This window comes from Cryptotermes secundus, unplaced genomic scaffold, assembly GCF_002891405.2.
Source record: "Cryptotermes secundus unplaced genomic scaffold, Csec_1.0 scaffold968, whole genome shotgun sequence".
Taxonomy (NCBI): domain Eukaryota; kingdom Metazoa; phylum Arthropoda; class Insecta; order Blattodea; family Kalotermitidae; genus Cryptotermes; species Cryptotermes secundus.
This window is the reverse complement of record NW_019719376.1, coordinates 1,079,272-1,102,663: the sequence shown is the minus strand read 5'-3', so window position 1 is coordinate 1,102,663 and position 23,392 is coordinate 1,079,272. Positions and strand designations below refer to the sequence as shown.

The window sequence follows — 23,392 nt, the reverse complement described above, 5'->3', positions numbered from 1 at the left end:
GTAATTCTACCAAGTCTAGCCCGTAACATAATCACACAGTAGGCTGTGAGAGTCCATATTTGTGGTGTACTGACTTGCAGAGAAGCTCGTCTAGAAATTCCGCGCCTTTTCTTGAGCTGGAGGTGCGTTCGCGTGTCCAGAAGAGCCTACCCCTGAACCCTGAGCTGTCAGTCAGTACAACGTGCCATTCGTTGCACTGACACTTTTATTTGGAGATTAGTGGTGGAAATTTAGATCGAACCTGGTACCTTTTGGACATTTTAAATACTAGACCCTTATGATAACCAGTAAACCAACATTTGTCAATTGGTAAGAACTGACGGCCAGCTGGGTGGAACATTCCATTTAATATTGTCGCGTGACATATTCCCAACACGTGACAATTTGGTCATAATTTTACAATCACCCTATGCCAGCAGTCATGTAAACACATATGAACATATTCTGATTTCTAGCAAGTTATAATACAAATTCAGACATTATTAGTCACGTGTGTGACGTGAGTTTCTCCAGTAGAATAATTCTTGGTACATTATAAGTCTCGTGGCAATTACCACGAAAGGGAATGTGTCAGCCGCGTGCCCATATTTAAACAGCGCAGGCGGAAATTCGTGCTCTGGGAAACGGGAGGTCAGAGCAATTAATCAAGTTTTTTTTACAATAACTGATATGCAAGAAAGAGGAAAGAAGTGTCCTTTGTTTCTAGGGAAATCTGACTCACACTGGCGTCGAGAAGCATGTGTTTCTATGTGACGGATGTTCTGATAGCATGTCCGGTTACTTAGCGCTCTTACAGTACAAGAGACACGATTACGTTCATAGACGCTTTGTATGGAACGTGGGGACAAATGGTTCTAAATCCAATTGAATGTGAATATTTAAGTTCTAAGGTCATTCCTCTTATTATGCGATAAGAAATTACATGATAGGATTTTTCCCTCCGCCGCCAACTCCACACCGGCTGTGGAACCCAACCAGTCTCCCATTTAGTCGATAGCCGAGGGGTAAATAAAGTGGCCGGAGCGTGAATCTGGCCACTCACTTCCATCTGGTGCCTCCATTCTCCCTACAAGCCGTCATAGTACACTTTATTTACACACAATGTCAACTCTATCTTCCGCGTACGACATGTAAATGCTGTGTTATAAATTGAGGACAAGAAGAAAGCATTTCTGACTCTCAGTGTGTCTACAGTCCAATTGCCCATGTAGCAACGTGCCATGTCTGCAGGCAAGAAACGCCACAGTCGATTACGTAGGAAAATAACTTAGATACCTGCAGGCCCTGTACAGATAGTGCTTGTATTACTGGGGTTTTGGACATTTTCCATTGTCCGGAATTTTAGGTAATAGAGGACACGACGTTTCGGAAACTGGATCTGTTTCCGTCTTCAGGTGAGAAAGGAAGACACCTACTCAGTTGGGCCCCTTAGAAAGAGCTAATCTCAATCACTGGACCACCATCGTCAGAACCCTTTAGAGTCTCCCTGTACAGATGTTCTTAACGCGTGGCATCTTATGCGTATTTATTGGAGTCCGAGGCCTGGTTGTTGTTAGACCACCGATGGTGTAATCACAGTGCATAGCATGAATGAATGAATGAATGAATGTACAAGGGATGGGCCCCTTTGGCCCTTGCACCGCGACCACAGTGATCTATTGTGCTTAGTGCATAGCATACTATGCAGGTATTCGAAGATTTCTTGGTTTAATCCTAACTGTCGGTACTAATATGATAAATGAAGGATAATAAGATGTGTACATAGCATATAGACAGTGAATTGCCTCAAGAAGGGAGTAGAGCCAAATACCGAAACGTCGTGTGTATCAAATAGAAGAGTCACTAGAGTGTACAACATTCCCATCCCTATACGTAAGTGCGAATAACTCTTTCCATACGAGAAACCTTATCTGCGAATGTTGTTACTGACAGATAAAAACTGAGCTTTCCCAGAGGTACCGCAATACAAACAGTGTCATAAGAATCTTTTTTTATTGCTTTGCCGCAATCTTATGTGAGGTCTGTCCAAATTTAGCAGACTATAAAGCCAATGTCTCCCATCACAGTGGCCTTGCGGTCTGAGGCATGAACCGCTTGAACACTGGGATCGTGGGTTCGAATTCAGCTCGAGGCATGATTGTCTCTGTGCTGTCCTGTGTGCAGATACCGACCTTATCACTCGTCCAAGGATTCCTATCTATTGTGTGAAAGATCAAGAAACTGAAAAAGCGGCTAAGGTCCAACAAAGGGCTGTAGAGCCATAGATAGTTGGGTAGGTAGATAGATACTTAGATAGATTATTATTATTATTATTATTATTATTATTATTATTAGAGGGGGTGGGTTTCCCCATGCACTTAGACCAGTTATTGGTCCATTGTGCGTCCCCCTTTAATTTCTACTGTCGCCCTACCCTACCGGTACTGGTGCGTGCTATCAGCCCCGTTCAGCCAACGAGGTCGGCCCTCGGTACCTGATATTTCCCCCATCTACCAGAGGCATTGGAAACTACTTGGGCGGGAAATATGTTGCCTAATTTTGCTCAGAGGTCTCCTAGAGACATGAGGATCTTTTACGTGCCGTAAATCTACGATACGGGACCCACGGCTTAAAGTCCCTTCCGGAGGACTTGTTCCCTGAATTTTTCCGCCCTTAAAAATCCCACGACCCCCGCCGGGTTTGAACCCGCGTACCTTGAGTCATGAGGTGGGAACGTTACCCCTAGACTACGGAGGCTGCTTAGATAGATAGATAGATAGATAGATAGATAGATAGATAGATAGATAGATAGATAGATAGATAGATAGATAGATAGATAGATAGGTAGGTATCCCTAATGCAATACAGTTGTTCTATGTAATCCAGCTGTGAGGACGACTTCGCACAACCACTGGTAGGTTACTCTGAGTTCCTTACACTAAGCAGATTATATCAATTAAGTGATAATGGCAAGGGTACGTGCGTCAACATATTTCACTCCACAGGCCACTGAGTGGTTTTCAGTTAAATATGGATCGTCTTCCATAAATTTTATACATGACAACATATATAAGTAAGCACTCAAGTATATAACATAACTTTGAAACATTTTATGATATGGTGTACGAGCGTCTACCTGTACCAAGCGGGATTCGAACCTATGATCCCAGAGATGAAAGTAGAAGTAAAAAGTAAAGGTATCCCTGTAAAAGGCCGTGGAGGCCCATAAGGCTGTGAGATGTTGAGGTTCCCACATTTTCTAGACAATCGGCTCATAGATGGCGGTAAGGTTGTCAGCCCTACGCGCCGGCCGCCCTTTACCCTCAAGTATATTCCTGGTACTCATTTCTGTTAGAGGCTGAGTCGACCCCAGGGCCATAGTTCGGTTGGAAGGATTACGTCAATTGAAAAAATCCAATGACCGCATCGGGACTTGAACCTGCGACCTTCCGGCTTGTAGTATAGTGTCTCAACAAACTACGCTACCTCGTCCCCCCCCATCCCAGGGTTGAAAGTACATGACCAAAAGTACCTAAGGCGAGGAAGATAAATTTATTTTCAATCGTGTTGTGGTATAGTTCTGTCGTTGTGTATACCATTCACACTGCTCACCCATTCCACACTGCATGAAATATGTTGGATGGCACGAAGTGAGGGCCAGTTAAATAATGTGCTATTGACATTTTATTTAGAATTCGGGCGATATTATTTAATTCCAGTCGCCTGATCGAACATTAACGGTATTTAACAGTGTGAGGCTATGGTATATTAATATAATTATGTTTTTCTGGATATGATCCATCGTCCTCTTTTTATTTAAAACAGCGTTTCGGAGACTGGATTCTTTTTCCGTTCTCATGTAAAAGCCTGTTCAGTTGGTTCCAATTGATAGAGCTAGTCCCTATTTGCAGACCGGGTTCAATTGAATAGGCTTTGAGAGCGGAGAAACAATTCAGTCCCCGAAAAGTTTCGTTATAAATAAAAAAAAAACAGGACGATGGATAATTCCAAGGAACACAGTAATTGTATTAACGATATTAAATATATATCTTTTTTTTTCTTTTGGCGCTACAGCCCCAATTTCGGCCTTGGCCTACCTTCATGAAACTCTCCGGTTCATTTCGGTGTACTAGATCTTAAACATTCGATAGGACTCCTTGGGCCGGTGATCAGCTCGTCGCAAGGCCTCTACCTGTACACAAACACAGAAAAACGCACACACACAAACTAAACATCCATGCCCTGAGTGGGATTCGAACCCACGATCCCGGTTTCCGAGTGAGCGAAGATAGTACATGCCTTAGACAGCTCGGCTACCGTGACCGGCAATAAAATACTAGGATTTCGAAATATTTCTTAATGATTTAAATAAATTTGTACTTGTATTATAATTGAAAATAAATTAAAACTACTGAAGAAATTGCATGTTTCTTCAAGGTTCCATCAGAATCAGATCACCCGGGCTTCAGGTTTTTTTAATGCTAATTCTTTAAGTTCTGGCGTTTAATGAGAGCCTACGGAAGACATTTTAAAACCAACGATTTTGAATGAGAGCTTGCATGAAATTAGTAATGACAATGGAGTTAGAGTAGTAAACTTTGCTACATCAAAAAATCTTACTCTCAAAAGTACAATGTTCCCGCATCGTAAAATCTATAAATTTACTTGGACATCTCCTGAAGGAAAGACACACAATCAAATAGACCATATTTTGATAGATAGGAGACGGCATTCAAGTATACTTGATGTCTGATCATTCAGGGTAGCAGATTGTGATACTGACCACTACCTGGTGGTGGCAAAAGTTAGGGAAAGACTGGCAGTGAGCAAACAAACAACGCACAGAGTTCATATGGAGAGGTTCAATCTCAAGAAATTAAATGAGGTAGAGGGTAAAGAGCAGTATCGTGTTGAAATCTGAAATAGGTTTGCGGCTTTGGAAAACTTGGACACTGAGGTGGATGTTAATAAAGCTTGGGAAACTATTAGAGAGAATATCAAAATGTCTGCCAAAGAGAGTCTAGGTTATTATGAACCGAAGAAGCATAAGCCATGGTTCGATGAAGGACGCTCAAACTTACTAGACCGAAGAAAACGAGCCAAATTGCAATGATTACAGGATCCAAACGAAATACATAAGGATAATCTGAACAATATAAGACGCGAAACCAGTAGGCACTTCAGGAACAAAAAGAAGGAATATCTGAAAGATAAAATTGACGAGCTTTCAATGAACAGTAAGATCAAGAACATTAGAGACCTGTATAGAGGAATAAATGACTTTAAGAGGGGTTACCTACCTAGAAGTAACTTAGTGAAGGATGAGAATGGTGATCTGCTTGCAAATTCCCACAACATTTTGAACAGGTGGAAGAACGACTTCTCCCAGTATTGAATGTACATGTACAGTGATGTTAGGCAGATAGAAATGCACACAGCTGAGCCATTAATACCTGATCCTAGCCCTTTCGAGGTTGAAATTGCTATTGCAGAACTGAAAAGGTATGAATCACCAGGTGGTGATAAAATTCTGGCAGAACTTATTCAAGCAGGAGGCCAAATATTACCTTCTAAGATCCATAAGCTAGTTACTTCTATTTGGCATAAGGAAAATTTGCCTGATCAGTGGAAGGAGTCTATTATTGTACCAGTTCACAAGAAGGGTGATAAAACTGACTGCAGTAATTATCGGGGGATATCACTGCTTTCAACTTCATACAGAATGTTATCCAATATTCTTCTCTCAAGGTTAAGTCCATATATAGATGAAATTATTGGGGATCATCAGTGTGGGTTTCGACGTAACAGATCAACTACTGATCAGATCTTTTGCATTCGTCAGATATTGGAAAGAAATGGGAGTACAATGAAAGAGTACATCAGCTATTCATAGACTTCAAGAAAGCCTATGATTCAGTTAGGAAGGAAGTATTGTACAATATTCTGATAGAGTTTGGGATACATATGAAACTAGTTAAGCTGATTAAAATGTGTTTAAACGAAACTTTTAGTAAAGTCCGTATTGGCAAACATTTGTCCGATAAATTTCCTATCCAGAATGGTCTAAGACAAGGAGATGCTTTATCGCCACTACTTTTCAACTTTGCTTTAGAATATGCCATTAGGAAGGTCCAGGAAAACCAGGAGGGACTGGAATTAAACGGGACACCTCAACTGTTGGCTTATGCCGATGATGTGAATCTACTGGGTGATAATGTAGATACCATAAAGAAAAACACACAAACTTTAACTGATGCAAGTAAGGAGGTTGGTCTAAAAGTAAACATAGAGAAATCTAAGTATATGTTGCTGTCTCGTCACCAAAATGTAGGGCAAATTCATGACATAAAGATAGGAAAGAGATGTTTTGAAAATGTGGCACAGTTCAGATAACTTGGGAACGACGATAACAGATCGAAACCTGATTCAGGGGGAAATTAAGAGGAGATTGAACTCGGGTAATGCTTGCTACCATTCAGTCCAGAACCTTTTGTCTTCTCGTCTGCTGTCCAGGAACATAAAAATTAGAATATACAAAACTATAATTTACCTGTGGTTCTGTATAGGTGTGAAATTTTGTCTCTGACATTAAGGGAGGAACATAAACTGAAGGTGTTTGAGAACAGGGAGTTGAGGAGAATATTTGGACCGAAGAGGGATGAAGTGACAGGAGGTTGGAGAAACCTACATTATGAGGACCTTATAACTTGTACTCTTCTCCAAGTATAATTAGAATGAACAAGTGAAGGAGGATGAGGTGGGCAGGTCATGTAGCACGAATGGGTGAGACGAGGAATGCATATAGGATATTGGTGGGAAAGCCAGAAGGAAAGAGACCACTGGGAAGACTAAGGCGCTGATGAGTGGACAATAATAAAATGGATCTTAGAGAGATAGGATGGGATGGGATGGATTGGATTGATCTGGCTTAGGATAGGGTCCAGTGGAGGGGTCTTGTGAACACGGTAATGAACCTTCGGGTTCCATGAAATGATGGGAAATTCTTGAGTGGCTGCACAATTGGCGACTTCTCAAGAAGGGCTCAGCTCCGTAAGTAAGTAATGAGAGTCTACGCAAATCATCGTTTTCTTCTTATTCTCTTATACTGTTAATGTTAAGCGTGTAGGACCTCTTTCTGAGTCTCGCTGTTGATCCGACCACCCGCTTTTAGGCCTCCAGCAAGTATTCTACTGGGCTGCAGAGCCTTCAGAGCTTCTAGCCGAAACAGAAGCTCACTAGTGCTTCAGTTGGTATCCAACTGCTGTTCAACAATAGTGAACTTCTCAAAATCTGTTAAGGATTACCGTTATTGCTTGTTGCAAACCACTGTCATGAACTACTAAGTCCTTGAGCTCTCGTTATCTGGTCAGCTGGTGAAGATCTATACTTTTACGAAACCCGAAAATGCACCGTTATGTTCGCAAAAGTCTGCCATCGGATCTCATCCTGAGCCAATTCAGCCGAAATCACACCGCCACAACCCATTTTTCTGAGGTACAATTTGAGATCTACTGTCGTGTTGTGTTCTGCAATTAAAGTTCTCCAATAAAAATTTGCAAGCATATTCTTTCGTCTTCGCAAATGTTACGAAAGCTGCTATCTGGTAGCGTGAGAGAGGGAGAAAGTGGGAGGGAGAGGGAGTGTGTATGTGTTTCTGACACTTGCCGTGTTATCAAAGGTCGGAACTTCCTGCAGACGCGAGGACGGCTTAGCCTTCTCAGGGCCGCCTGCCATCTGCAGTTACAATTACGTTCTTCAAGTGTCGCTCGATTCCCTCATCACGAAATTTTCCTTTGAGGGGCTTCACTTGATGCCGTGATACCGTGATGGAGGAGCGAGTGTAATATGAAACAAGATCAAGATTTTGTGATAGAAGCAAACGGAACTGAGTGTTGTAGTTTCTTATTTCGTGTGTAGTTAAGATGTGACGACATTGCAGCTGCAGCGTAACTCATATCACATTTAATGTAAAAGACGAAAGTTTCTCTTTGCTTAAATAAGTAAGCACAGCACCATGAAGACATCTGGGGGAGTGGAGATGTAGCCTCATGTATTCTTAACCTCGACACTACATGGAGGTGAGTATTCAGCTAAGCTCCACCGTTTTAACTCACAGAAAGAGCTCCAAGTATCGAATAGACACAGGCTATGAAATTTATGGTTTCCTAATCATGTGAAGTTTTCGTGCAGAATCTCGCGACGGGCACGCAATGTATACGGAGGTGTGAAGTCTGTTAGTAAGCTGCAGTTTAAAACACAGTTGCTCGAAAGTTACACACTTAGACTCCTTGCATGTTCGTAATTGTGTAAATACACAGGGTGACTCAGTTCAATTCCGTTACTAATTACAAATGCTTGCCAACTGAAATAGCATGCAAGCACTCTAAAATGTGTTCACAAATAAAAGCTGAAATAAAACAAAGTAACAAGTTAATAATAACAAAAAAGTAAATATGATCGAGGAAGGGATCAGTGTTCTGATGGGAAATAAAAGCATTTTTAACTCGCAGATGCTGTTCGCAGCGGTGGAATTTGTAATTAAAGGATCAGTAGTCTTCAAGCATCATTCATATGAAAATTTACGAAGCTTAGTACTGGGTACACGGAGAACAGCAGCAACTATAATTATTCTTTGAAAACTGTAATAAGAAATTGTTGAGATTTATGGCCCAGTATAGGATGTTTGAAGGATTTAAAATTGTGTTGCAGTTACTAGAAAAATCGGTTGTAACATAAACTTAACTAATATTATTGCGTATTTAGCAGTTTTTTAGCATTTGCGAAAGTAAGGCTACTCCAGGCGATAGAAGTGCATTAGTGCTTAACAGAATTAGGGTTCTGACGAGAATCGTGATATTACAGGCTTATATAGTAAGGAGAATATCACGTATGTAGTTGGCATTTTGATGAAACTGCGTGTCATTTTCTGATATGAAACCAAGTTCCTTCATAGAATTTGAGCGCTCTATTATAAGATCGTCATTGTGGTGAATGGAGTGGATGGGTCTACTGTTAAATTTATAATTAAATTTTTTATTTCATAGACGTTAGGTTTCATATCATTTCCAATACACCACTTTATACCAAACCAAAACTGATTCAAGGAGCTGAGCCTTTCTTGGGAAGCTGCCAGTTGTGCAGCTACTGGAAAGCTTCTCAGCATTCTTAGAACCCCGAAGGTTCATTACCGTGTTCACAAAATCCCTCCACTGGTCCCTATTCTGAGCCAGATCAATCCAATCCATCCCATCTCTCTAAGATCCATTTTAATAATGTCCATCCACCTACGTCTTGGTGTTCCTAGTGGTTTATTTCCTTCTCGCTTTCCCACCAGTATCCCATATGCATTCCTCCTCTTCCCCATTCGTGCTACATGCCCCGCCCATCTCATCCTTCTTGGCTTGATCATTCTAATTATACTTGGAGAAGAGTACAAGTTATGAAGCTCCTCATTATGTAGATTTCTCCAGCCTCCCGCCACTTCACTCTTCAAATAACTTACGTATTTTAAAAATTTACAGGGTCCGACAGATTTTATATAGCAAGGTATTAAAAAAATAGGCCATAAATGGAATATTAGATTTTGAATTTTGGACCATAAATCGTAATTGGAAATCCCGAATGTAAGAGGTTCCAATGGGAAGCTTGTGACATTCCACAAATCACAGGAAACAGGGAGGAAGTCTTCCCTAAAATGAGAACAAAGGGAAATCTGATTGACAAATAACTTTTTAACGCAGTAAGATAGTATACTGGGAGTCCAAAATTATTATGTGTTTGCAACAGAAAAGCATGATGAACTTCATCAAAAGTTTAAGATAAAAATAAATAAGAATAAATTGTTGTGAACAAAAAGAAAGTGTAGCAGATTTTAATTCGCAGATTTGTTCAGAACTGAAATATAATTAAAATAAGTGGTCACAGAAGTACTTGCTGTCTTTCTTAAAACAGACACAAGGGCCGCTTGTTTTCGAAAAGAGAAGATTCCCTTTTAATAATCAAATATGAGAAACGAAATTTAGTAGATGAGTAACAGTTTTCAAGGCAGTCTTTAATAATGAAACTGGATCTGCGCACTTCGACGAACTGAGACAAAGAATCGCTCGCTTAACGTCGGAGTTGGGAACGGACAGGATAATTAGAAAATCGGGAAAAGGTGTAATGTGAGAATTGACTGGAGTGAGTAGTAGTAGTAGCAGTAGCAGTAGTGGTAGTAGTAGCTGTGGTAGTTAGTAGTAGTAGTAGTAGTAGTAGTAGTAGTTGCTGTTGTAACTTATTTATTATACCCAGAGTCGGGGAAGGATATGTTGGAATTCGTAAGGAGAAATATATGATGATATCCTAGGCGGTCGGAGTTCTATTCCAGGTTAGGTCATGTGGGATTTATAATGGAAAAGCGCTGGGGAGGATTTTTCCCGAGTACTTGGGTCTCCCTTGGAGCCGGGATAGCACAGTCGATATAGCGACTGGCTACGGGATGGACGACCGAGGGTTCGGAGTTCGAGTCCCGGTAGAGACAAGAATTTTCTCTTCTCCAAATCATCCAGACTGGCTCTGGGTCCACCCAAACTCCTACCCAATGAGTACCGGGATCTCTTTCCCCGAGGGTAAAGTGGCCGGGGCGTGAAGCTGACCACTTACCTCCAACTAATGTCGAGGTCAAGAAAATGTGGATATATACATCCACTCCCCCATACGCTTTTATGGCGTAGTGCTTAATTAGTTAAATACAGGGACAACTTTACCTTTTACCTCACGTAGGTAAGGCAGTTCTCGTTCCACCAACTGCCCCACATTCGTTAATAATCCTAGCATATACATATGTATATGCGGGCACTTCGTGAAATAACAGACTTAAGTAACTATGTATCTCTAGGTGCGACTTAGTTAAGTGAACGATGTGATGTTGATATCCACAAGGAGAAATGTGATGTGCTGACAGCATAAGGCATACTCGTACACGTATATTCCTTAATGTTGTGTGTTGGACCATGTTTTATGACCTATCTGTGTTTGGTTACAATAGATTGGGCAGCTAATCAGGCTTAATGAGTTGAGCTGATTGGTAACGTATATAATGTTCCATTGAATGCTGAGAATATTGTAATAGTAAAGTTATCCCTGGCCGGTCACGGTAGCCGAGTGGTCTTAGGCATGTACTGTCTTCGCTCGCTCGGAAACCGGGATCTTGGGTTCGGATGCCACTCAGGGTATGGGTGTTTAGTTTGTGTGTGTGCGTTTTTCTATGTTTGTATTCAGGTAGAGGCCTTGCGACGAGCTGATCACCCGCCCAAGGAGTCCTACCGAATATGTAAGATCTAGAAAAACCGAAGTGAACGGAGAAGTTCATGGAGGTAGGCCTAGGCCCACTGGGGCTGTAGTGCCAAGGAAAAAAAAAAGTTATCCCTGTACGTAATTATGTAATTAAGCACTATGCCATGATAACATGTGGGGGAGTGGAGGCACAGCTCCACTATTATTGACCAAGGCACTGACTGGATGGATGCGAGCTGTCGGCTTCATATCCCCACGGCCTTGCCCCTGGAGTTATAGCCCCCTGTCCAATGAGAATATTATCTATCTTCTACTTTTCTGTGTTCCTGTTGCTTCCACTTGGAGCATAGGACATCCGCAAAACGCTTCGTTTCACTTCAGTTTCTTGATCTTAGACAATCGATAGGATTCCTTGGACGGGGGATCAGCCCGTCGCAAGGCCACTACCTACACAGGACAATACAAGCATCCATGCCTTGAGTGAGATTCGAACCAACGATCCCAGGGTTCGAGCGAGTGAAGACATTTCATGCCTTGGACCGTGCGGCTTCTGTGATCAGCTTTGAGAATATTATACTGTGTTTCTATCGTTATCAGACAGCGACGTTGGTCTTTACGTCATTAGCAAGTTCCTGCCATAGCGGGAATCTCTTGGAACACGTAGGATTGTTCTCAATAAGGTTGCCTACTCAAGGCACGAGGTACCCTCAGAGTTGGTTAGACAAAAGAGTGCCATGGAACGCTAAAGAATACGTACAGCGTAATAAGCAACTCCCTATGCTTCTGATTATGACCGTCTGGGATGAGAGTGTGGTTTCTCTGTCATGAGGAAATGCTTTATTACGCAATTCACGTGTGAAACTAAATTAATCGTGAAGAGACAGTTCGAAGTCTTGTTAACGTATTTACGGTCTCCATGAGAGGAGACAATACAAGGAACGCACGGCAACGCGTGATACGCACAGCTAAAACAACACGTCAAATATGACAGAAGCAGCCGCAATTCAAAAAGATAAAAAAATATGAACCTCAACGACGAATCTTGGGAATAGAATACAGATTAGGATACAGTGAATTAGAATCCTTAAATAAGTGTTTCCTGAAGATGACCTTATAACGCCGAAACATGTAGCAGCACATTTCGCTTAGTGGTGGCTGGTATCCAGTTGGGTCCACTCGGCACGGCGGCCACTGATTGGCCTGTTGTAGCCTGCCCCGGGTGATTATGATGATGGAGAATTTGGTGGAATGGAGATTGGCAGGGGAAACCGAAGTACTCGGAGAAAACTTACACCAGCGTCACTTTGTCCACCACAAATCCCACTTGACCAGACCCCGGGATCGAACCCGGGCCGCCGCGGTGAGAAGATGTTTTAATAATTTTAATAACAGTTGATACATTTAACGATGATTGTGTGAATTAAATATGAATTAGTATTATAAATTTGTTGCATTATAGACGGGAAAGTAAAAGCCTATAAAAGGTATATCAGTGGTACAGGATTCTAAAATATAATATCAGTGAAAGGAGGCCTATATCGAGCATTCCATTGAAACGAGCAGTAAATGTGATTCAGTTTCAAATGTAGGCATTAAAATTTAAAGAAACATGGATTCTACTAAGTTCAGTATGTGCTGCTACAAGTATTTTTAGCAAACGGTCTTCTGACTGTGTTACATACGAATAGAACTCTGTGGTTAAACTTCGCATTTATAAAGAATGATTCTTCGAAAATTCTTTAATATAAACTGTTCACAGATGTTACATTCTACAGAGACAAAGGCTATGTGCTGTTGGCCGCGACATTTGCATCTTTTGCAGTATTTAAGGAGGATGTGGTTACGCTAATGTGGGTAGGGAAACTCAACATTTCTGCGTAAGCAGTCGGACGTCATAGCAGCCTCTGCTGTCTGAAACTTGAATGAATTGCGTGGAGTATGCACGGTCGAGAGCCAAGCGAGTAAGGAAATTGTTGTCGAGTGTTGTCCGATACCTACTCTAGAAACGGCAGATGCGTGCAGTTTATTATCCAGTGGTGTCTAATCACAGATGCGGTGACAGTGAATGACTCGTGAATCATCTGTGTGCTTGTAATAAGAATGAAGATTTTAAGGATTACAAACTAAGCTGCAGATGTCCCGGTGAAGGTACGTAGATCACCGACACTGACTTAAGCTATTTAGATTTTGTGAGAAATAAAGTTTCGTAACGTTTTAAAAGTCGCTTTCTTTCAGTTGATTCACTTACCGTTTTTAGTTTTCTAATGGCTTAAAGACTTTTATTTAATCTGCTTATCTTAAAGAAAAAAGTTGGCCTGCAGGAGTACCATGCCATCTACATGCCTGTGTGTGTGTGTGTATGCGTGTTTCACTTTAGCTACTGAGCAAATGATCGAAATTTGGTGGTCAGGTTACTCCACTGGAGGCTACTCCAATCTCTCCCTTTATAATGAAATCCGTAATGATAACATGGCGGACGTACGAACTTGCCGGCTGATGACACTAATGCTGCTTAGTATGGGGTCGTAGAGTCCTAAAATTGTGTCTGATAATATAACTTTAAGAAGTATACGACTCTTGATATGTATTTCAATTTCTAGAACGTGAAAAAGACAACAACATGACGGTCGTTATAGTGACAGCTAATACACCAATGGAGCTAGAAATATGAAATGTTGTATGAAGACGGATTTTGAAAGTTGCTGCAAGTTACATGTGCGAGAACGTTATTTTTCTCAAATACTGTTTCTTGCAGAAGACGTGTCGTCTTATTTTCGAATCCTTAAAAATAAATACAAGGATGGTGATTATGAGGAGTAACACCTAGAGCTATGTGATATATTCAATTTTGTTTAAAAAAGAGGAAAAATTTTCGGATTTTCTCATTGCAAAAAAAATCGAGTCGCCTTATATTCAGTCGTATACAGATCAGAATCACAAATCTAGCACAATAAGGCTCAGTGCTGTCTCCGTAAGAGCCGCCACTGGTCCCTATCCCGAGCCGATGATCTCGGACCATTACCTCAAACCTAGTCTCCGCAAGATCCATTTTAATATTATCCTCCAGTACACGAGTGTATCTTGATCTTCCATAATGAGGCGCTACATAATTTGTACTCTTCGCCAAGTATAATTAGAATATTCAAATCAAATACGATGAAATGGGAAGAGCATGTAGCACGATTGGGAAAGAAGAAGAATGCATATAGGATTTTGGAGGGAAACCCCGTAAGGAAAGAGACCACTGGGAAGACCTAGACGTATAGGAGTGAATAATATTAAGGCTGTTCTTAGAGAGGTTGGTGTGGTATGGACTGGATTGATCTGGCTCAGGATAGGGACCAGTGGAGGGCTCTTGTGAACACGGTAATAAACCTTTTGGTTCCATACAGTGTTGGTAAATTCTTAACACAAATGGTGGCTTCTGAAAAGGGATTCAGCTCCATGGAGTTAGTTTGCTCTTATCCCTTCAGATTTTCTGAATAATATATGCATTTCTCACCACTTCTGTGCGTGCTTCGTGCCCTTCCCATCTCATCCCTCTTTGTTTGGTAGTACTAATCGTAGTTCTGTTCGGTGAAGCAAAAAATAGCGGAGCTCCTCATTATGCAGTTTTCTCCATCAAATCAAACTGTTGCTGTAAGCTTCGTGTTCTCAGGAATCCCAAGCTGTTTTTGTTTCCCGCGGCGTGGAAGACCAAGTTTCACAGTCATATGAAACAACAGATTAAAAATCCTTTCATACTTTTTTGAGTTCTTAACCTCGCGCCTGAAATGAAATCTTTGCATGACCAGTCTCCGTGTATTGCGTCTATAAATGCCGCTTTATCTTGAGGTTCCTAACCAACTACTTTCTTTTATTGCTAGTGGGGTGGGACTAAGTTCCTTGTACTGCGGCCACTTTTGGCCTATTGTACCAGCACCAGATGATAGGTGAGGGTGATTGTGGAGTAATTGGTGGAATGAAGATTGGCAGGGGAAACCGAAGTACTCGGAGAAAACCCGCCCCAGCGCCACTTTGTCCACCATAAATCCCACTTGACCAGACCCGGGATCGAACCCGGGCCGCCGCTGTGGGAAGCCAGAGACTAACCGCTTGAGCTATGGCGCGGCCCTTCCTAATCAACTGAGTTTATTCTGTTTGTGTTGCCCTGTGTAGATAGCTGCCATGCGACGGGCTGATCACTCGTCCAAGGAGTCCTACCGACTGTATAAAAAAGATTACGAAACCGGAGAAGAGGCCAGGCCCAACAAAGAGATGTAGAATCTTGGATGAACCCAAAATCAGAATCAAAGTAAACGATACCTACAAGTCCGACGAAATATAACAGCATCAATTACGTCAGCAAACATTGGAACTCCAATGACTTGAGATAACTGCTTCAAGTAGCTTATATAGACTTCGCATTCCACATTCATTAATCATAGTTATGAGTGGCAGGCATTCCAGTATGTTTGACTTCATTAGCGTACTATCCATAAATTAAAATCAGTCATACATATATTTAATGCTTGTGTTTAAATGAAATGGTAAGTGTGAAAGCCGAGGTTTTGTGATTCATACCAAGGTCTGTGCTAGATAAGGTACAGCACAAATGAAATAGTACAAAATGCCGTACTGTTATTGGTGGTTGTATACTATTTATTGTTCGAGTCTCCCATACTGATAGATTTTACTTATGAATTTTCATGCTTTTCTGGCTTCATCGAAATGACCCAAGAAGAAGGACAATTATCCATGTATATATTAGCGGAATGGCCGTGTTTAAGCCCAGGCGGTTTTTTCTTATTGCTAGTGGGGTGGGACTAAGTCCCTTGTACTGCGGCCACTTCTGGACTATTGTACCAGCCCCAGATGATAGGTGAGGGTGATTGTGGAATGAAGATTGGCAGGGGAAACCGAAGTACTCGGAGAAAACCTGCCCCAGCGCCACTTTGTCCACCACAAATCCCACTTGACCAGACCCCGGGATCGAACCCGGGCCGCCGCGGTGGGAAGCCAGCGACTAACCGCTTGAGCTATGGCGCGGCCCAAGCCCAGGCGGGTAATCGCATACTTCCAAGCGTAGCCGCCCCAGTCCATCTGAAGTTCAGGACATACGTAACATGCGGTGAAGAATATGACATGAGCACTTCGGTCTGCTCTGCCAATTGCCAGTCCACCATATCCGTCAGTCCTGACATTGACGCTGTAAAATTTCGTCGTTAGATAATCAGCTTCAGAAAATAGGCAACCGCCCGTCTGACCCGCTCTGTTTCTCCGAATCGGCGCGTCATAGGAAAAATATGGTACATAGGCAGCCATGGGAAAATTGTTTATTTTGCTCTTCGAGTTCAAGTCAGTTTCTTTGTCCATTATTTCCTCTATAGGAAAAGCATTGGACCGTGAAGATATTGAAAACTGTAAGGTAAAAAGAAGGGTAAAGTTACGTCTGGAACAGGGTGTGGAGGCCCATAGGGTTGCGAGACGTCGAGGCCCCCACATTTTGTAGACAGTCCGCTCACAGATGGCGGTGAGGTCGTCAGATTTACGTGCCCGCTCCCCCTTATCCCCACGAAGATTCCTGGTACTCATTTCTGGTACTGGTAGAGGCTGAGTCGTTCCCAGGGCCATAGTGCGGCTGGAAGGATTAGGTCAATTGAAAAATCCAGTGACTTCGTCTAGAATCGAACCCTGGACCTTACGGCTTGTAGCATAGTGCCTCAGCCAACTACGTTACCGCGTGCTCAAATGATAATTTCATTTATTCCTACTGCTTGCCCCACAAGAACTGAACGCTGAAGATTACAGAAATGACACGTCCAAGGACCTGTGAGCCTTTTTTTTGGGGGGGGGGAGACTATGCAGAAAAAATTATCGATTTTTGTCTCCAGAATTATGCACAGTGACATACAAATATATACTTTATATGTATGAACTTCCCTGTTTCTCTAAAATGATGTAGCGTAGGGAAAATGGTAAATATAAGAAACGTCCCTTCTGGCGAGAGAGTTTGGCACAATGATTTCCATCTGATTCAGTAATGGGGCGCAGGTTGGCCAAAAGACTAAAATTGTACATATTTTCCAACGTTTCTCACGTCATGAATAATTTTAATTTTTGTAATTTAGAGATGTTCCGTTTTACATGGAACGCACTCTTACGTGCAGTCCTTGAAGAAGATTCTCAGAAGGGTGTGTTGGAATGGAAAGAACAGCTAAAATTGAAATCAGGTGTACCAAACTAAGTAACTTTATGGAGCTGATACTTCTTAAAAATCTGCCAATTATGAAGCTATTCAATAACTTCCCAGGGATATTTATGGAACCCGAAGGTTCAGTACTGTTTACAAGAGTCCTCCACTCGTGCTTATCCCGAGGCAAATCGATCCAGTCCATACCACCCCATCCTGTCTCTCTAAGACCCATTTTAATGTTATCCACCTAACCATGTCTTGGTTTTCGTAATGGTGGTATTTTCTGGCGTTCCCACCAATATCACAGTGGCGCGTGTGAACACTGCGGTCATGGGTTGGAATCCCACTTGAGACATTGATGTGTATGTGCGTTTATTCTGTGTTTGTGCTCTCCTGTGTGCAGATAGCGGCCTTGCGACAGTCTGTTCCCCCGTCCAAGTAGTCCTATCGACTGTAAAAAGATCAAGAAGAAAGCGGCCCAGACCCACGAAGTAACTGTAGAGCCATAGACAGATAGATAGATAGATTACGTAGATAGATATGTACTTAAGTTTGAGAGAAGGATATTGGATACAAATGTATATGAAGTTGATGGCAGTGATATCCCAAGATAGCTATTAAGAGTCAGTTTTATGGCCCTTCTTGTGAATTGGTACAATAGTAGACTCGTTCCACTGATCACGCAATTCTTCCTTACTCCAAACAGAATTAATGGACTTACGAATCTCAAATCGTAAGGATGCACCTCCAGCTTGAATCAGTTTGCCGGATTAATATAGAGGTTGTAAGTGTAAGTAATCCTCATGTCTCTAGGAGACCTCTGAGCAAAATTAGGCAATAATTTCCCGCCCAAGTAGTCGCCAATGCCTCTGGTAGATGGGGGAAATATCAGGTACCGACGGCCGACCTCGTTGGCTGAACGGGGCTGATAGCACGCACCAGTACCGGTAGGTTATGGCGACAGTAGAAATTAAAGGGGGACGCACAATGGACCAATAACTGGTCTAAGTGCATGGGGAAACCCACCCCCTCTAATAATAATAAAGTGTAAGTAATCTCCAAGAATAATAACGAACATTATAACATTCAGTGCAGATTTTCCTGCACGGGCGTGCTAATAGATTATATAGACCCATTAATAATCCATTAACAGATCGAAAGTGTTCACAACTAACAGATGAGTCATCACGCTTTGTTTGTAACCAAGGATGTAGGGGAAAGGTGGGTAAGAGGGGGAACTTGGTGTGATGAGCTAACGTTATTGCGAATGTTATGATCGAGAGATACAAACAGAAAATTTTTATTTATAAGGAGAAATGCACGGAAACATTTGGAAGCGTTTCGTGTCACCATTGCTTTATTCAGGGTCTACAACCCAAGTAAAGCAGAAGGTTTGTCAATCACAGCGTAATTTTTAAGATTTGAGGTTTTCACGGCGTTGGCTGTGAAGAATGCCGTCTTCTGGGATGTGGGGCCATGTGGATTTGCGTGAACCGACGTTTCGGAGGGACATATTGCCTCCATCTGCATTTCAAGTCACCTGCTCAAGCTGATTTCTAGCTCGCGGATTTTTCTACCCTGAAGATGGAGGCATACGTCGGTTCACATAATATCCACACGGCGCCACATGCCAGAAGACCGCATTCTTCACAGTGTAATATATTCCCGTTGTTAAGAATTTTTCACGGAATTACATAAATTGACAGAGTTGATTACATTTATTACGCCGCATAGAATTTTTATGATGCGAGGAATTAAAACACTCAGCTTTTGTTATCTGGGCGTCTGCCTGTGCAGGCTACATATCCTCTCCCTGCGGAGGATAGGAACTCCTTTATTATCCTCCAGCCACGTATTCACAGAATGCTGTGACGTAGATGTAGATCAGTACTTTATACTGGAGGATGCTGCCGCAAATATTGCAGTTTTAAAGTTATAAATCACTTTTATAATATTCAAAATCTACAAAAAGTTACGAGTATATAAAAACAAACCTATAATTTAACCTGTTTTACGTATATGGACCTGTAACTTGCAGGGAATTTAGGTAAATTCTTATGCTGATTGGAATATATTGCTGCAAATATTGCGGTTTTCAGGTTATACATCAGTTATACGTGGGTTACTTCAAAAGTCATGGCAACATACTTTTTCCGAAACAGGAATTTCCAAGTTTGTCGCTGAGAGACAGCAACGTCTGATTTCTAATGATGCCGCTAGATGATGCGGAAGTCCAAGGACAACGAAGCGAGTCCAGCGCGAATTCAGTGTGATCATAACCTTCGTCGAGAATGAATCGGCTGGAACAGCGTTGTTACGTGAAAATAGCAGTGCTTCGCGGCAGAAATGCGACTGAATGTCACTCAGAGCTTGTGGAAGCTCTGGGTGATGGTGCTCTATCATACAGATCTGTTGCAAGGTGGATAGAAGCATTTCAACAATGACATCGACCTTGACGACAGTGCAACCGCCCACACAGCAAACAGTGTCAAGAACCGTTTACGACGTTGGGGACGGGAAGTACTACACCATCCTCCATGTTCACCAGAACTTTCGCCATGTGACTATGACTTAATACCCAAATTGAAACAGCCATTGCAAGGGAAACGCTTTCGTACACGAGAGAACAATTCCAACGCAGTTCGGCGTGAGATGACAAGATTTAGAAGTGGTGAAGCTGATGGTATTCGCCGTCTTCCTCATCGCTGGTAGCGAGTACTTTATATGCTTGGAGACTACTTTGAAGGTTGCTAGTCGTAATGTAAGAATTCACATTTAACTCACATTGAACTTTTTATTTATTAATCGCAATTGAATTTTTCGAGGATTAAAGAATGAGCAAAAATGCAGTAATTCCGTAATGTGCAATGCTTCTTGCCTACTGTACCTACGCCCCTTCACATCTGCCTGATCTGACTAAGCCAATCGGAGGAGTATATCATGCCCTTTCATAAGTATATTTTGAACTTTCTTCACTGTAACGTGTTTGCCCCAAAATAGTTGCCTTGACTTTTGAAGTAACCCACGTATCAGCCAGTCGTGTACATTAACAAACCTAACTTCGCCGACAAGCGGCGGTCGCTTGGTAGGTATAGTTCGCTTGCGGACTGAAACCACGGAGTCTTTTTTAATAATATAACATGTTTTATATGGGCCTGAAGCTTAGAGTGTCATTCCTGGGAAGTGGAACGTGGAAATGTTAGGAAATTATGTGCTGATGAGAATATCAAGGCCTGGAAAAGGGCAGGAATGGGAGGACACAGAAAGTTATATGACGAGCTTCAAAATACCTGCTGTTCACCAGATTCTAAGGTATTGGGGTGATAAAATCAAGGGAGATACGCTGTGCAGGGTATGTAGCATTCGTACAGAATTTTAGCCGGAAAACGCGAAGAGAAGAGGCCACTTGGGAGCCCTAGTTGCAGATGCTAGGATAATATTAAACTAATCTTAAAGAATTAGGGTGAGCATGTGGACCAGATCACGGTAGCGTAATTGGTTGAGGCACTGTGCTACAAGCCGGAAGGTCGCGGGTTCAAGTTCCGATGAAGTCATTGGATTTTTTTAATTGTCCTAATCCTTCCAGCCGCACTATGGCCTTAGGGTCGACTCAGTCTCTAACAGAAATGCGTATCAGGAATATTCTTGGAATGTTCATGGGGGTAAAGGGTGGCCGGCTCACAGCCTTGCCGCCATCTATGAGCCGATTGTCCAGAAAATGTGGGAACCTCAATATCTCAACCCTATGGACCTCCACGGCCTGTTACAGGGATACCTTTACTTTTTACTTTATGTGGACTAGCTTCATCAGGTTGAGGACAGTGTCCGGAGAGTGGTATTATGGACATGGCAGGACTGCTGGACCTTTGGGTTCCTTAACGTCCAGCCTAGAGATATGACTGCCGATCCCAGTGGCCGCGCGGTCTCTGCACGTTTATTCTCTGTTTGTGTTGTCCTGTGTGCAGGTAGCGGCCTTGCGATGTGCTGATACCCCGTCCAAGAATCCTACCGACTGCGTAAAAAGATCAAGAAACTGAAACATTGGCCAAGGCCCAGCATAGATAGAGATATCACTCGTAGCGTTTCAAGGACTATGCTCTATAGAGTTTGATAGTTGGCCCGGAGAGCCACTTGGGCATAGAATGATATGATAGTGAGTAAATAACTAGCTGAATGGCGTTGCTTGTTTCTTGTGAACCCATCGGTTTTTCAATTACTCAAGAATTTTCCAAAATGTTATGGAACCCGAAGCTTTATTACCATATTCACAACAGCCCGCCTGCATCAGCCAGATTAATGTAGTCCATACCACCCTCTCAGTTTCTCTAAGATTTATTTTAATATTATCCTTCCTAGAAGTATCTTTCCTTCTGGATTTCCCACCAAAACCACGTATGCTTTCCTTTTTCCCTCCAGACGTGCTACATGCACTATCGTTCTTGAATAAACAAGTATAAAAGATGAAATAGGAAGGTTATTGAATGAGAAATTCGAGACTTATCTTAAAGCAGGGTCCCAATATTTGCCGAAAATAACTGAAGCAAGTCACGAAAATCTCAGAGAGTAAACCTATAAATAGTCTCTTAAACGGGAGTCAAACTCCAAACTTCCTCTATACGAATACGTGGCCGCGCCAAAGCTCAGGCGGTTAGTCGCTGGCTTCCAACCGCGGCGGCCCGGGTTCGAGTCCGGGTCAGGTCATGTGGGATTTGTGGTGGACAAAGTGGCACTGGGGCAGGTTTCCTCAGAGTATTTCGGTTTCCCCTTCCAATCCTCATTCCACCAATTGCTCCACAATCACCATCATTACCATCCGTGGCTGGTACAATAGGCCAGGAAGTGGCCGCAGTACCAAGTGAACTCAGTCTCACCCCACTAAGAATAATAAAATAAAAACTAGAATAATATTTGAATGAGTGTTAATCAGTACAAGGCGACTCCAGGCGGTATCAGTGAAACAAATCTTGGAAATTCTTTTCTAGGCCTGTCAGGGATAAATGAAAGAAGTAGAATCGAATTTAGTGCTCGAACCTGATGAGGGAGGCGCGACGGTGCTCCTCAACATCGATAAACATCAACCAAACTGCTGGGCATCACAAATTTGAAATGTGGGGGGAGACATTTGACAGGATGCTAATTTTGTTTCTGCTCGGTGTTTGTTTAGGCTGAAGTGTGTAGGAATGAGACTGTTGGTAATATGTCCATCTTTTTATTTTGATTTCAACCCAGCGAAACACCAGCGAGTCATCCCTCTTCTACCTTTAAGAGCTCCTGCTATAATGCTTTATATTCGACTGTACTACGTCTGATACGTATATAACCTGCAGTTATAAAAGCTATCCCTGTAACAGGCCATGAAGGCCCATAATGTTGTAAGACGTCGAGGCTCCTACATTTTCTATACAATCGGCCCACAGATGTCGGTAAGGTTGTCAGTCTTACGCGCTGGCCGCACTTTACCCCTCAGGAAGATTCCTGGTACTTATTTCTGTTGAAAGGCTGAGTTGATCCCAGGGCCATTGTGCGGCTGGAAGGGTTAGGTAAATTGAAAAAATTCCACTGACCCCATCGGCAATCGAACCCGCGGCCTTCCGGCTTGTAGCATAGAGACTCAACCAACTACGCTACCGCGTGCCCTAACCTGCAGTTATATAAAGTCAATTACCCGTGATACTTAAACACAGGAAAAGAAATGAGGCTTAAGTCTAGAAAGAGTGTTTTGCGCAAATTTAATAGATATTCTGGTTCGATGATTTAGTATGCTAAATTTAGGACGGCACTGAAACGATAGAAAGCACCCAAAATCAGGAGTAGAGAGAGTAGATATAACGCGATGAATACCGTATTTACGCATGTATAGGCCGCGTGCGTGTATAGGCCGCAGCACAATTTTCAGACAGAAATTATAGAAAAAATAATTTTCTTGGAATATTATTTCAGGAGTAGAACACCCTGTATTACTAA

At 42.2% G+C, this 23,392-nt stretch overlaps 1 protein-coding gene across 8 annotated transcripts in view; it reads left to right on the top strand.

The window, feature by feature from the left end:
• Positions 1–23,392, top strand: part of LOC111865665 (phosphoinositide 3-kinase adapter protein 1) — a 230,354-nt gene that overhangs the window by 141,267 nt on the left and 65,695 nt on the right. The window contains exon 1 of one of the 8 annotated variants that reach the window (XM_033751968.1): positions 7,692–8,057. The exons of 5 other annotated variants lie outside the window; for them this stretch is intronic. The gene's annotated coding sequence lies outside the window, so the exon portion shown is untranslated. Of the gene's footprint in view, positions 1–7,691; positions 8,058–13,168; positions 13,402–15,644; positions 15,702–23,392 lie in introns of those variants that run through there. 2 more of the 8 variants (XM_023853906.2, XM_033751963.1) reach the window with 2 other exon arrangements.